We start from the raw sequence: 17328 nt of genomic DNA on the forward strand, positions 1-17328 counted from the left end.
GATGTTCATGCACGCTTCATTTTGTGCACCAGTAAAAAAAAACATAACTTTGTCTTGAATTTGAAAAAAAAATAACATTTTATTTTTCACTAAAGAACCTCGCCTTCCGCCCGAATGCAGCTGAGATAGGCTCCAGCGCCCCTCGCAACCCCGAAAGGGACAAGTGGTAGAAAATGGATGGATGGACTAAGGAAGGGTTCGGCGAATGCGCATATGAAACTGGTGGGGTTCGGTACCTCCAACAAGGTTAAGAGCCACTGCTTTAGAAGTAGCTACAACACAGACACTTTAGCCGCTAGCTAGCTAGCCATGTCTTAAAGCACCTCTACCTGAGGGCGTTTCAGTGTTATAACTTCACCTTTATCGTTAGTTTTTAAACCAAAATGTGTCCGTTCTCCCTTTTCTGTCTACACACTATGTCTGCTTGTAAGTACTCTGTGATTGTGCACTGCCAAACATGCTCCTCTGCTCGTAAAACCAGCAAAGACACGACGTGACTACAGCGGAGGGGGCGGGGGACCGGTACTTTTTAGAGCCGGTATAGTACCGAATGTGATTCATTAGTATCGCAGTGCTATACTTGTACCGGTATACCTTACAACCCTACATTCAACCCAGCGTAAAACTATGACCTGATCACAACTTTGCAATTGTTGTCAAAGAACATCATTTTTGCCTTGTGAGATTGACTTTGTGTTGCACATTGGGAGGTCTGGAAACACAAAAACAACATGTATCTTTGTGTTGTTTTGCCTGTGTGGTGACTGTATAGCTGTGGTGAAAGCCAAATAAAGCATGCTGACTCATACCGGCATGCTGTGGAAAATACCCAATAAAATGACGGACGAACAAACTTTAGCCTAAACTTCGACTTCTTTCTCGACAAAAAAAAAAAAACACTTCACTCAAGCAGAGCAGCAAAGCGTCAGACATTTGAAGCAGTGAGTCCGGTCTATAGATAACCCAGTGTTTCTATCACATGTGCGGCGTGTTACCATATAAGACAGCAATATGACTCACCCTGCTCACTGGCCTACTATGTGGGAAGTCATGATTCATGCAAGCTGCATTTAAGCAGGCAGGGGCCTAAAATACTCTGGCATGTCTCTCTCTCCCTCACACACACACACCACACACACACACAGACTCTTGTATTTGTGACCTTCTTGAGACGTCCGAAAAATGCCTACCTATTTCGGACCACCCTTTCTAGATATAGACAGATTTGTATTTACAACATGAATAATATATACATACAAACCCCGTATGAGTTGGGAAATTGTGTTGGATGTAAATATAAACGGAATACAATGATTTGCAAACCATATTCAATTGAATGCACTACAAAGATAAGAGATTTGATGTTCAAACTCATAAACTTTATTTTATTTTTTTGCAAATAATAATTAACTTAGAATTTCATGGCTGCAACACGTGCCAAAGTAGTTGGGAAAGGGCATGTTCACCACTGTGTTACATCATCTTTTCTTTTAACAACACTCAGTAAACTTTTGGGAACTGAGGAGGCACATTTTTGAAGCTTCTCAGGTGGAATTCTTTCCCATTCTTGCTTGATGTACAGCTTAAGTTGTTCAACAGTCCGGGGGTCTCCGTTGTGGTATTTTAGGCTTCATAATGCGCCACACATTTTCAATGGGAGACAGGTCTGGACTACAGGCAGGCCAGTCTAGTACCCGCACTCTTTTACTATAAAGCCACGTTGATGTAACACGTGGCTTGGCATTGTCTTGCTGAAATAAGCAGGGGCGTCCATGGTAGCGTTGCTTGGATGGCAACAAATGTTGCTCCAAAACCTGTATGTACCTTTCAGCATTAATGGCGCCTTCACAGATGTGTATGTTACCCATGTCTTGGGCACTAATACACCCCCATACCATCACAGATGCTGGCTTTTCAACTTTGTGCCTATAACAATCCGGATGGTTCTTTTCCTCTTTGGTCCGGAGGACACGACGTCCACAGTTTCCAAAAACAATTTGAAATGTGGACTCGTCAGACCACAGAACACTTTTACACTTTGTATCAGTCCATCTTAGATGAGCTCAGGCCCAGCGAAGCCGACGACGTTTCTGGGTGTTGTTGATAAACGGTTTTCGCCTTGCATAGGACAGTTTTAACTTGCACTTGCAGATGTAGCGACCAACTGTAGTTACTGACAGTGGGTTTCTGAATTGTTCCTGAGCCCATGCGGTGATATCGTTTACACACCGATGTCGCTTGTTGATGCAGTACAGCCTGGGGGATCGAAGGTCACGGGCTTAGCTGCTTACGTGCAGTGATTTCTCCAGATTCTCTGAACCCTTTGATGATATTACGGAGCGTAGATGGTGAAATCCCTAAATTCTTTGCAATAGCTGGTTGAGAAAGGTTTTTCTTAAACTGTTCAACAATTTGCTCACGCATTTGTTGAAAAAGTGGTGACCCTTGCCCCATCCTTGTTTGTGAATGACTGAGCATTTCATGGAATCTACTTTTATACCCAATCATGGCACCCACCTGTTCCCAATTTGCCTGTTCACCTGTGGGATGTTCCAAATAAGTGTTTGATGAGCATTCCTCAACTTTATCAGTATTTATTGCCACCTTTCCCAACTTCTTTGTCACGTGTTGCTGGCATGAAATTCTAAAGTCAATGATTATTTGCACAAAAAAAAATGTTTATTAGTTTGAACATCAAATATGTTGTCTTTGTAGCATATTCAACTGAATATGGGTTGAAAATGATTTGCAAATCATTGTATTCCGTTTATATTTACATCTAACACAATTTCCCAACTCATATGGAAACGGGGTTTGTACTATGCAAACATAAAAAAGCTTGTTGTGAAAAATGAGTCGGAATTTCGCTAAAAAAAGGTCACAATTTCACAAGAAAAACTTAGAATTTTGTCAGTATTATAATAAAAGTCGTCATTTTACTCGACGCAAGTCAAAAGTTTACAAGTAAAAACGGAACATTTGTGCAATATTAAGATAAAAGTTGGACGTTTACTCAGTAACAGTCGCAATTTTACAAGAAAAGCTTAATACGTTGGCAATTTTATGAAGAGAGTCGTAATTTCACTCGACAAAAGTCACAATTTTATAAGAAAACTTCAAAAATGTTGGCAATATTATAATAATAATCAGAAATTTTACTTGGCAAGAAGATGACAAAAGTCATAGTTTTAAATGGTAAATGGGTTATACTTGTATGGCGCTTTCCTACCTTTTTAAGGTACTCAAAGCGCTTTGACACTATTTCCACATTCACCCATTCACACACACATTCACACACTGATGGCGGGAGCTGCCATGCAAGGTGCTAACCAGGACCCATCAGGAGCAAGGGTGAAGTGTCTTGCTCAAGGACACAACGGACGTGACTAGGTTGGTAGAAGGTGGGGATTGAACCAGGAACCCTCAGGTTGCTGGCACAGCCACTCTCCCAACTTTACTCAAAAAATGTCACTATTTTTACAAGAACAACAAAGAAATTGGCAATATTGTGATAAAAGTCAGAAATGTATGTGACAAGTGTCGCCATTTTGCATTAAAAAGTAATAATTTTACATTCAAAAAGTAATAATTTTACGAGAAAATATTGCAATATTACAGAAACGGAAAGAATAGGAGAAATTGTTCCCAATTTCATAGGAAAGAAGTCGACACATTGTGAAAAAAAAGACGTGCTTTTAGTTCTTTTTTATTGTCGTTGAATTTTTTGTTTTTAATTGGTTTTTAATCTTCATTATTTACCTCAAGTTATTACAGTATGTCTATATATACATATGTATTTATTTAAAAAATTATAATTTGGGCCAAAGGGGGCGCAGTTCAATTTCACACACTTGTAATTTGATATGTTGGCCAGAGGAGGAGCACTTTGAATTTTTACACACACTTGTTATTTCATATGTCAACCAGAGGGGGAGCACTTTTAAAACCGACACACAGTCAATATTTGGGACCACCCTAATTTTGACCCCACCTTCTATTTTTTTGTTTTTTGTAATGTGCTTAGGCCGATGACAAACGAGTCACGGACCACAGATGGCCCCTGTGCCGCACTTTGGGCAACCCAGCTGTAGAAGCCAACTGTTAATGGCCACTATAGTTTTAGTACCATAGTGTATTTGTTCATCCTATGGTCACATATGGGATGCGGGCTGTCTTACGTCAGCATCAGAAGTCGTAAAATCAGCTGTTCACTTGGCGGATTTTTCAGGGATGAATAGGGAAGTCCTTCTTTAGCTGCCGTTTTGTTTTATCATATATTGCTGCCTTTGCACCTGTCAATGTTTACTTTTGGATGCACATTGAATCAACAAAAAATCCTGACTTTGGAGCAATGTTCACGGACTCTAGTATTTGGCTCTCTATTAGATGCAATGGTTTTTCATATTGGGACCATGATTTCCGTCCTAACTTGCTCAACGGTCCTCATATGGAAGGTGCTTTTCCTTGTTGATGTCTCAAGAAGGGTAGAAATACAAGAACGAACACACACACACACACGCACACACACTCATTTCTCACTTGCGCCGTCATACTCAGCCGCCCTCAGACACCGATAGGATCAGATGCTGTTGGTAACAAATGGTGGCAGACATGAGAAAGTTGTCAAAGTAAAGAGTGGAATACAAGATGACTGGATCTGTACTGACGCCTTTCTGAGGTAACGCAAATGTCTGCACAACTTTTCGAGGACTTTGACCGGCGATGCTTTGATTGAGTGTGGAAATGTCACGGGGTGATGATGTGTCTTGAATGACAGTTATTTTGAAACGCTGATGTCATGAGCTTGCAGCAATAAGAATATTCCTGTTTACATGCCAATCGCTGTCAATATTGTTGTTAATTATATCGTCAAAACTAAGCAAATGTATTGTTTTCCACCAAAAAGCTGGAAGACAAAATGTTTGGCTTTATGTTACATTTTGTTGACTTGGCAGTTTCTGCAAACATGTGTTGTCATGGTGCTGATTAAAGTAGTTTCCATCTATTCTTTACTTGATCAGTTGTACTTTTTTCACAAACTGGTATAAACAAATATTTCTGTTGCTGGATGCAATATGTATTTCTCAATATATTTATAATATTACATATTGTTAAAGTATTTAAGTTTATTGTTGCATTTTTGATTCTATATAGTCTTGAAACCTTTAAGAATATTTTTATGACATTTATTATAATGCATATTATTGAACTATTTAACGATAATTTTCATTACATGTATTATATTACATAATATTGATTTATTTAAAGTATCCCTGTTATATTTGTTATATTACATATTGCAGTATATTGAGGCTATTTATTATGAAATGTATTTCATAATATTGAAGCATTTAAAGTCTATTATCTTACATAATATTGAAGTATGTTGAGTATATTATGAATTGTATTATATTAGACAATATTGAGTTCTTTAAAGTGTATTATTGTATTACATGATATTGAATTATTTAAAGTGTATACTTATATTACATATTATTGAAGTATTTAAGTATATTTATCATTACATGTATTGTATTACATGATATTGAAGTATTTACATTATATTATTATATTACATATGTAAGTATTTTGAGGATATTTTCTATTACATTTATCATACTATGTAATATTGAAGTATTAAAGGATACTGATCATGACATTCATTATATTTCATAGAATCGAAGCATTTTAATTATATTATTATATTACGTAATATGAAATAATTTTGAGGGTATTTTAAATGATATCATGAACTATTTAAGGATGATTATCATTACATGAATTATGTTACATAATTTTGAATTATTTAAAGTTTATATTTATTATATTGCATATTTTCGAAGTATTTAAGTATATTTATCATTACATGATATTGAAGTTTTTAAATTATATTATTATATTTCAAAATATGTATTTTGAGGATATTTTTTATTACATTTATCATACTATATAATATTGAAGTATTAAAGGATATTGATCATGACATTCATTATATTACATAATATTGAAATATTTACATTATATTATGATATTACATACTATTAAATAATTTTGAGGATATTTTAAATGACATTTATCATATTACATAACATTGAAATATTAAAGTATATTTCTCATGACATCTATTATTTTACATAACATTGAAGTATTTAAAGTATACTAGTAGAAAATGGATGGATAATTATTGTAATACAAAATATTAAAGTATTTTGGGGATATGTTTTATTACATTTATCATATTGAATAATGTTGAAGTACTAAAGGCTTTTAATAACATTTATTATATTACATAATGATGAAGTATTTAAATTATATTATTATATTACATAATATTAAAGTATTTTGTGGAGATTTTATATAACATTTATCATATTATATCATATTGAAGAATTAGAGAACATAATCATGACATTTATTATATTACATATGTCATGTCTGTGATCATGTTTTGTTTAGTTATGTTTTACTTGGTTTTGGACACTTTTTAGTTCCTGTCTTCACTCCCTTGCTTTGTCACCATAGTAACCATTAGTTTCACCTGGTTCACATCCTCATGTCACGCACCTGTCTCACGTTTTCTGTCAAAACGCGGACTATGGTGTTTGTTTTCCCGAGATGCAAGTAAAGCTGGACTAGACATGGCGTGAAGGAAAATACATATTTCATGTTAACGCTCAAAAAAGGAATCAAACAAAAGGCGCGCACAAGGGCGAAAGTACGCCCACACACTCACTGACGTCATTCACCTCACATGCTGTCACATATTAAAGGGCCACACACAAACATACGCTACTCTCATAACAGCTGCCTGACTCGCCGAGGAGAGGCTGCTTGAATGCGGTGGTGACGCTTCAAATGGGTTAGCATGTATGACGTGTTGTCAGAAGCAGCTGCTGAACAATGTCGGCAAACCTCCGTCCTCCATTGTTGTATCGCGCAGCCAAAGTCTTCCCAAACAGGAGATTAATATGTCCGTGTGGAAACTCGTTCGGTACACCTCCAAACCGAACCGAAACACCCGTACCGAAACGGTTCAATACAAATACACGTACCGTTACACCCCTAGTCTCCACACATGCTCCATTTACGACAAGAAGATCATGTCAATTTGTGGTGTCCTGCCTGAGGTTGTTCTAGGTGCACAACCCTGTCAGCGCTTGTATTGCCTTTCAATTTCTTCACCCCTCGTGATCAGACACACCACTGTGCTGTCATCGGCGAACTTGATGAATAGGGACAAAGTCATACGTATATAGGACGTACAGGAGGGGACTCTATACGCAGCCCTGAGGGAAGCCAGTGCTGAGTGGCAGGGTGACGGAGCATATTTGATTCACCTAACAACCTGAGGCTCGTTGGTCAGAAAGTGTTTTATCCAGGAACAGATGAAGGGGGGTAGAACCAGGAAGTTCAACTTCTTCGCCAGGATGTCAGGGATGATGGTATTGAACTCCCGAGCTGTGGTCGACGAACAGTATCCTTACATACTATAGGTATTCAGGAATTGTAGACGTTCCACAGCTAAGTTGAGAGTAGGGGCGATGGCTTCCTCGGTGTCCTCTGGCAAACTGATGTGGATCCAAGTTCTGAGGGAGGCAGGCTTTGATATTTTGGAGAACAAGCCTTTCATAACACTTCATACCCACAGACGTCAGTGCCACTGGTCTGCAGTCATTTATGTTTTTGCATGGCTGTCCTGTAGGGGACTTGGATGACCGTGGCTACCTAAAACAGGGCAAGACTTGGGCTTGGGCCAATTTCTCGTCAGTATTCCTGCCAGCTGGTCTGCACAGTCCCGGAATACCTTGCCCAATATGCCACGCGGCCCAGCCGCTTGACGCGGGTTTATAGCCTTCAGTGCCCGCCTCACCCAGTGTTCTTGAAAAATGAGCAGTTGCGTACAAGGGGTAGGTGGCGTTTCTGAAGTGTGGCTGGTCTGGATGACTCAAAACGGGAAAATAAGTGATCGAGTTCCTTCCGTGTGGTTGGCTGCCGATGAGTTACTTTTGTAGCTTGTCAAGTGTTGGATATTCATTGTGACATTTATTATATTTTTTTGAGTTTTTGTGTAAAAGTAGACAGTTTTATGTCGTCCACAGCTCCTTTACCACATGGGGTCCCCCAGGGCTCAATCCTTGCCCCAATTTTATTTGCGCTTTACCTTCTCCCCCTTGGTTCTATTTTTAGGAAGTACAGTATTGCATTTCATTTTTATGCCGATGATTGCCAGATTTATTTTCCCATGGCACAAAATAACACGGTTCAACGTCTTATTGACTGCCTGCACGACATCAAAGTCTGGCTTTCAGCTAACTTCCTGAGCCTAAATGAAGATAAAACAGAAGTTATGTTGTTCGGTCCAAGTCGCTCTCCCTCCCCCAACGTTGACCTCGGCACTCTGACCCCGTATCTCAGCGACTCTGTCACAAACCTGGGGGTAAAGTTTGACTCAGATTTTAAATTCGAAAAACAAATCAGCAGCGTCGTTCAAAAAAGCTTTTATCAATTACGCCAAATAGCGAAAGTGAAACCGCTTCTATCAAGACATGATCTTGAGAAATTAATCCACGCTTTTATCTCGACTCGTCTTGATTATTGTAATGCCCTGTATGTTGGCATTAGCCAGGCCTCCCTCGCCCGCCTGCAGCTTGTGCAGAACTCTGCTGCTCGTCTGCTAACACAGACCCGCAGACGTGAGCACATCACCCCTATTTTAGCGTCCCTTCACTGGCTCCCTGTGCGTTACCGAATACATTTTAAACTCCTTTTATTTGTTTTTAAATGTCTAAACAACCTCGCGCCAACCTATCTCTCCGACCTCCTTCAGCCTTACTGCCCCACCCGATCCTTAAGATCAGCCGATCAGCTGCTGTTGACGGTCCCTGACACAAGGCTGAAGCTTAGAGGTGACAGAGCTTTCGCCATTGCTGCTCCCAAGCTCTGGAACGACCTACCCCTGAGTGTTAGACAAGCCTCCTCTCTTCCTGTTTTTAAATCTCTCTTAAAAACATACTTTTATTCCATGGCTTTTAACACTGAGTGATATCCATCCTGCAATGGCGCCCCATAATACACCTGCTGTGATCCTGTTTTTATGTTTTTATGTTTTTATTAATTCTATTGTAATTATTTATTTTTTATCGTGTTCTGTTTGTGTTGTGTTGTGTTTGCTCGGTACTCGTTTTATCTTTTAACCTGCTCATTGTACAGCACTTTGGCTACCCCTGTGGTAAATTTTAAATGTGCTCTATAAATAAAGTTGATTTGATTTGATTTGATTTGATATTACATAATATCAATGTGTATATCTATCATAAAAAAATTTGAAATTACATAATATTAAAGTATAGTTATGTATCATTGGGGCGGCGTGGCGCAGTGGGAGAGTGGCCGTGCGCAACCCAAGGGTCCCTGGTTCAATCCCCACCTAGTACCAACCTCGTCATGTCCGTTGTGTCCTGAGCAAGACACTTCACCCTTGCTCCTGATGGGTGCTGGTTAGCGCCTTGCATGGCAGCTCCCTCCATCAGTGTGTGAATGTGTGTGTGAATGGGTAAATGTGGAAGTAGTGTCAAAGCGCTTTGAGTACCTTGAAGGTAGAAAAGCGCTATACAAATACAACCCATTTATCATTATTTATTTATTACATATTATTGAAGTATTTAAGGATATTTACCATTACATTTAATGTATTGTAATATATATTTAAGAATATTTATCATGACATATATGTTATTACATAATATTGAAACTTTGAAAGATTGTTATTATATTTAATATAGTACATAATATTGAAGTATTTTAGAAATAAGTGTATTACATTACATGCTATTAAAGTATTTTTGTAAATGGTAAATGGGTTGTACTCGTATAGCGCTTTTCTACCTTTTTAAGGAACTCAAAGCGCTTTGACGCTATTTCCACATTCACCCATTCACACACACTGATGGCGGGAGCTGCCATGCAAGGCGCTAACCAGGACCCATCAGGAGCAAGGGTGAAGTGTCTTGCTCAAGGACACAGCGGACATGACTAGGATGGTAGAAGTTGGGGTTTGAACCAGTAACCCTCAGATTGCTGGCACGGCCACTCTCCCAAATTCGCCACGCCGTATATATTTATCATTAAAAGAAATACATTACATAGTATTGAAGTATTTAAGTACATTTACATGGGGCGGCATAGCTCGGTTGGTAGAGTGGCCGTGCCAGCAACTTGAGGGTTCCTGGTTCGATTCCTGCTTCTGCCATCCTAGTCACTCCTATTGTGTCCTTGGGCAAGACACTTTACCCACCTGCTCCCAGTGCCACCCACACTAGTTTAAATGTAACTTAGATATTAGGTTTCACTATGTAAAGCGCTTTGAGTCACTAGAGAAAAGCACTATAAAAATATAATTCACTTCACTTCACATTTATCATTACAATGTTTACAATACCGAAGTAAGAGTTGTTTCCTCCTTACCCTACAGACAACAAACTCTACCGCCTGTTCCACACCATGCCGGACCTAAACCGATTCCACAATCCATTGCTGTCCGAGCAGTACACAATAACCGCTTCAAATCCTGCCATTTACGTCGTTATATGAGCTAATATTTGGGTTTATACTGTAATATGTTAGGGATCCTAATCGATACCTTAATTCAAGAGTTGTCTTGTTCAATCTAAAAAACATGTTTACACGTCTCTTTATACAGGAATATTGTGTTCGTAAATGTAGTAAATCATCATATAGTTTCACATTTGGAAATAAGTATATGTAATTTGCATTTTCACATGACCACAGTTGGACTACTGGCCCTTTTACACAGATCTCCTGTCCCTTTCCTACTGTAGTTTGTTAGTGTACTGCACTGTAGATGCCATGTTGGTTGCAGTTTTTGGGGAATACTATTTGGAAGAAGGTAACAAATACTACATCAAGCTATTAGGGGTGTCCCAATCCGACAGTGATATCAGATATTGGTCCAATACCAGCAAAGAAAAAAGAAAAAAAAGACAGGTGTAAATTATGGGTACAGAACCACAACAATATACAGTAGACAACAAAAATAAGACAAGACAACAACAACAACAACAACAAAAAATATATATATATATATATATATCACACACACATACATATATATAATATATATACAGTACAGGCCAAACGTTTGGACACACCATCTCCTCATTTAATGTGTTTTCTTTATTTTAATGAGTTAAACATTGTAGATTGTCACTGAAGGCATCAAAACTATGAATGAACACATGTGGAGTTATGTACTTAACAAAAAAAGGTGACATAACTGAAAACATGTTTTATATTCTAGTTTCTTCAAAATAGCCACCCTTTGATTACTGCTTTGCACACTCTTGGCATTCTCCCGAGGAGCTTCAAGCACACTTGTGAAGTGAAAACCTTTCGAAGCTCATCGAGAGAATGCTAAGAGTGTGCAAAAAAGTATTCAGAGCAAAGGAAGTAGAATACAGAACACGTTTTCGGTTATTTCACCTTTTTTTTGTTAAGTACATAACTCCACATGGGTTCATTCATAGTTTTGCTGCCTTCAGTGACAATCTACAATGTAAATAGTCATGAAAATAAAGAGGTGTGTCCAAATTTTTGGCCTGCACTATACGTATATATAGATACACACACACACACACACACACACACATATATATATATATATATATATATATATATATATATATATATATATATATATATATATATATATATATATATATATATATATCTCTCCATCCATCCATCCATCTTCTTCCGCTTATCCGAGGTCGGGTCGCGGGGGCAACAGCCTAAGCAGGGAAGCCCAGACTTCCCTCTCCCCAGCCACTTCGTCCAGCTCTTCCCGGGGGATCCCAAGGCGTTCCCAGGCCAGCCGGGAGACATAGTCTTCCCAACGTGTCCTGGGTCTTCCCCGTGGCTTCCTACCGGTCGGACGTGCCCTAAACACCTAAACACCTCCCTAGGGAGGTGATCGGTTGGCATCCTGACCAGATGCCCGAACCACCTCATCTGGCTCCTCTCGATGTGGAGGAGCAGCAGCTTTACTTTAAGCTCCCCCCGGATGACAGAGCTTCTCACACTATCTCTAAGGGAGAGCCCTGCCACCCGGCGGAGGAAACTCATTTCGGCCGATTCTACCCGTGATCTTGTCCTTTCGGTCATAACCCAAAGCTCATGACCATAGGTGAGGATGGGAACGTAGATCGACCGGTAAATTGAGAGCTTTGCCTTCCGGCTCAGCTCCTTCTTCACCACAATGGATCGATACAGCGTCCGCATTACTGAAGATGCCGCACCGATCCGCCTGTCGATCTCACGATTCACTCTTACCTCACTCGTGAAGGATATATATATATATATATATATATATATATATATATATATTGAATGCTGATCTTAAAGATAATAGTATTGTATAGCACAATATTCAGGAACAGAGACGTCTAAATACCACCAAGTCAGCTTGATTGGCTGAAATGAACATAATCATTGTTTTAACACCTTAGTAGGGGGATTTCTATTTTTGAAAATATCCGTCTGATTAGGCCCTAGGCATGTACAGTGAATCCAAACACTGCTCGAACCCGAATTAAATTGATATACTGCCGAGTCCCAAATCAGTGCTTTGATTTTGTACTTGTCTGGGCAAACCCTGTCTGTGTGCAACAATGTCAAATACTTATGCCACATCATCAATGACAAGATGGAGGATGATGCTGACATGCTTGGACAGGAAAGAATGCTGTATGTCCAAGCCAATATGTTGGTGAGAACATTTCCTTACTGCTCTGATGAAGCGAAGGTGTACCGGTAGTTATTTACTTACTGCACCCCTATGTACACGGCACCCCTCTGGGTGAGGTTGAAGAAAGAGAGCTTGTGCAAACTCCAGGTTGCTGTCTCATAATCCTGCTCAGAAAGCCCAGCAGCAAGCTTTTTTGTGATTTAGGGATGAACACCTTCCACACCACCCTGAGAAAACTGATGTTTCAGTTTATATGTAGACTGCAGAGAATGATCTTATCATACAGATAACCAATCCTAGGTGTAGTTCTGTTAGGTACCAATCCTATACATGGAAACACTGGTATCTGTGCCTTTTATAGAATGTGTAAACACATTTTTAAAGTATATATTTTTTTGCGGCTTTTATTTATTTATTAGATGCCTTTTACTGAATATGCACAAGCACTGTTTTAATATTATGTGATAATACCTTTTATACTCTAGTCTTTGTTTTATGTCCTGTATGGATTGTTGATTATGTCTACTTAAAGTTAAAGTAGCAATGATTGTCACACACACACACGAGGTGTGGCGAAATTATTCTCTGCATTTGACCCATCACCCTTGATCACCCCCTGGGAGGTGAGGGGAGCAGTAAGCAGCAGCGGTGGCCGCGCCCAGGAATCATTTTTGGTGCTTTAACCCCCAATTCCAACCCTTGAAGCTGAGTGTCAAGCAGGGAGTTAACAGGTCCCATCTTTACAGTCTTTGGTATGACTCGGCCGGGGTTTGAACTCACAATCTACCAATCTCAGGGCAGACACTCTAACCACTAGGCCACTGCGTAGGTTGGTACTTGGATGTTGAAGTCTGCAATAAAGCTTGATTGAGTGATTATTTGCAGAAAGAATGATTTGATCTACATAAATATGGACTGAACTCTGTCATATCCTGAAATGACTCCGTATGGAGAACATTTATGTTTGAACTTTGCATATCAAGTGGAGGCTGTTTAAATGCATATCTCGGGCATGTTCATGCTCTGGTAATCGGCAGACTCTTGCAAGCATGTCTTCATCGTGGGTGTCTGGCATATATTATCTCCGGATCAATACCACCAACCGTGACCTTTTTTACTGCTAAATAGGTTGTTTATCTCCAGCATGGGGAATGAGAGGACTCTGCTCTGAAACCTTCAGTGGTCACAGTGGAAATTCTCTCAAAACTTGCAAAGGATCAAAGCTTTGATGTTCATGTGAGATGTGAAACAACTGACAAATACACTTCTTCCTTTTCTTCGCAGTACAACAAGTCAATAAGTTAATTAACCCACAAGAATCCAGATCCAAATGAAATGAACGTGATTTAAAGGGGAACTGCACTTTTTTGGGAATTTTGCCGATCATTTACAATTATCATCAGAGAAATTACGACAGATGTATTTTTTTTTGTGCATTGTAACTCGTAAATAAACGTATATAAAATTCCGCTTACAACGGAGCCAATGGGAGGTCCTCTATTCCGCCCATAAAACAAAAACAATAAAATAGATCACTATCCAAAAATCTCCAACAATAGTCCATTTACAGTTTATGACTTGAATATTAATAACCAATTATTACTGATATCATTATAGAATCTGTCATAATCTGGTACTATTGTAGTTCTTAGCATTTACGGAAGTGATTGTCACGACGTGGTTTTCGCTTACTGCGGGGTTGTTCTCCCAGGAAGGCAAACGGACGACTCCGGACAGGACTTGCAGGTAGGAACATGATTTAATTTTAAGAAACAATCAACAAGGTACAAAACAGAAAACAACCCGAAGGCAAGCGTGCCTATCGCACGCAGAAGCTAAGGCAAAAACTTAGGACATGAAACTATAGACATGAACCTCACGAAACTGTGGCATGAAACAAACACGAAACTGTGGCATGAAACAACTAGCATTAACTATGGCATAGAACAAACACGAAACTGTGGCATGAAACCAATAGCATTAACTATGGCATAGAACAAACACGAAACTGTGGCATGAAACAAACATGAAACTGTGGCATGAAACAACTAGCATTAACTATGGCATAGAACAAACACGAAACTGTGTCATGAAACCAATAGCATTAACTATGGCATAGAACAAACACGAAACTGTGTCATGAAACCAATAGCATTAACTATGGCATAGAACAAACACGAAACTGTGGCATGAAACCAATAGCATTAACTATGGCATAGAACAAACACGAAACTGTGGCATGAAACCAATAGCATTAACTATGGCATAGAACAAACACGAAACTGTGGCATGAAACCAATAATGACGCCAGCACGACTGACTGGCAAAGGCAGGCTTAAATAGTCCTCTGATTAGAAGCAGGTGCGCGTCCCGAACACCAGAGGCCGGTGAAAATCATAAGTAGCCATGGTAACTAAAACAAACTCAGGTGTCAAACAGGAACTAAAAGAGTCTAAAACTAACAGAACATAACAAAAACATGATCCGGACCACGGATCATGACAGTGAGAAAGGTGCGGTTCCTTCTGGAGGTTTTCTGCGTGTTGGTACTTGCAGAATAACTACAAGTCTTAGCAGTAGAAGTATAGCAATATTAGCGGAGGTACGAGTGAGTAAGAGTATCCTACAGAGCTATAAAAAAAAAAAATAGTCCCGAGATGCTAATTGTTGTGTTTCTGCATTATTGAAACTAACAACAAACGAGGAGGATCTCCCCGAGCGCGGGGATTACGTCTCCTTTCGTGACTGCATGTATTTGTTTACCAAATAAATGCACAATGCAAAGACCCCGGCCTCTCTTTCACTTTGAATGCACCTCTCCTCGCTAAATATAACGTCAAAGTTGTAAGCTGGCACCACAGAAGCCTTCTGCTGCGTCTTATTCCCTGGCAAAGGAGCTGTGTTGGGAAGCCGATTTACGATACATCCGCCACGTTTCCATTATCATTTGTTTATGAAAAAGAGCAAACCCGGAAACGTCTAATCTGCATTTGTGAGTTTATTTGTGGCCACAATCATGTTTATGCATGAACTATGTTATATGTTTAGCGATGTTCTTTTCAGTAACATGTAATTGAATTAGGATATAAAATCGATGAATCGTGCAGCCTTAGAACACATTTTTTAATAAAATACACTATTACTAATTGATGAAAAACATGCTATATATGTTACTTTGTTTAAGATAAATGTATTTAAAAAGAACTTGAAACTTTTTAGTGTAGAAAAAATATACTTTGAATGGAACAAAGTACGCATATTCATACAAAAAAGAATAATTTAACAGTGACAGTTATTTTATTAGCATTTTTGTTATTGTGACGACTATTTACACTAAGCATTGGTGATATGGCCTAAAATCTACATCACAATATACAGTAAATTATAATCTAGAATAACAATATATATCATGACATATTGTTTTATATGAATTTTGGCTGCTGACCAAACATATTTTTTTGTCAGAACTAAAAATAATCTGCTTGCTAATTTACAGTTAATCGCTGGCTATTTATGGTGCTCCGCCCACACACACGCCACTGTTTGCAATTTTGTAACATTGTTCTATTTACATTTCTGTTCAAATGTAATAATTATTCTTCTCTTGTTTGGATACTTTTCATTAGTTTTGGGTGAAACTACAAATGTGGTTGTTGATTCAATACCAGATAGTTACAGTGGCAGTATTGGTCATATTAATACTGAGAATGATAGGTCAAATTTGATGCCTGCAACATGTTTCAAAAAAAGCTGACACAAGTGGCAGAAAAGACTGAGAAAGTTGAATGCTCATCAAACACGTATTTGGAACATCCCACAGGTGAACAGGCTAATTGGGAACAGGTGGGTGCCATGATTGGGTATAAAAGCAGCTTCCATGAAATGCTCAGTCATTCACAAAAAAGGATGGGGCGAGGGTCACCACTTTGTCAACAAATACGTGAGCAAATTGTCGAACAGTTTAAGAACAACATTTCTCAACGATATAACGGTATAAGCGATGATATTACGGACCGTTGATCCCACAGCAGTACTGCATCAAAAAGCGCCATCGATGTGTAAAGGATATCACCACATGGGCTCAGGAACACTTCAAAAAACCACTGTCAGTAACTACAGTTTGTCGCTACATCTGTAAGTGCAAGTTAAAACTCTACTATGCAAAGCCAAAGCCATTTATCAACAACACCCAGAAACGCTTCCAGATTCGCTGGGCCTGAGCTCATCTAAGATGGACTGATGCAAAGTGGAAAAGTGTTCTGTGGTTTGACGAGTCCATATTTCAAATTGTTTTTGGAAACTCTGGACGTCGTGTCCTCCGGACCAAAGAGGGAAAAGAATCATCCGGATTGTTATAGGCGCAAAGTTCAAAAGCCAACATGTGTGATGGTATGGGGTGTATTACTGCCCAATGCATGGGTAACTTACACATCTGTGAAGACATCATTAATGCTGAAAGGTACATACAGGTTTTGGAGCAACATATGTTGCCATCCAAGCAGCATTATCATGGACGCCCCTGCTTATTTCAACAAGACAATGCCAACCACGTGTTACACAACGTG

At 39.0% G+C, this 17328-nt stretch overlaps 1 protein-coding gene across 2 annotated transcripts in view; it reads left to right on the forward strand.

The window, feature by feature from the left end:
* bach2b (BTB and CNC homology 1, basic leucine zipper transcription factor 2b) overlaps nt 1-17328 on the forward strand; it is a 148633-nt gene that overhangs the window by 78480 nt on the left and 52825 nt on the right. The window contains exon 1 of one of the 2 annotated variants that reach the window (XM_061929848.2): nt 4578-4678. The exons of the other annotated variant lie outside the window; for it this stretch is intronic. The gene's annotated coding sequence lies outside the window, so the exon portion shown is untranslated. Of the gene's footprint in view, nt 1-4577; nt 4679-17328 lie in introns of those variants that run through there. 2 annotated transcript variants of the gene reach the window in all.

The sequence above is a fragment of the Nerophis lumbriciformis genome, linkage group LG34 (assembly GCF_033978685.3).
Source record: "Nerophis lumbriciformis linkage group LG34, RoL_Nlum_v2.1, whole genome shotgun sequence".
Lineage (NCBI taxonomy): Eukaryota > Metazoa > Chordata > Actinopteri > Syngnathiformes > Syngnathidae > Nerophis > Nerophis lumbriciformis.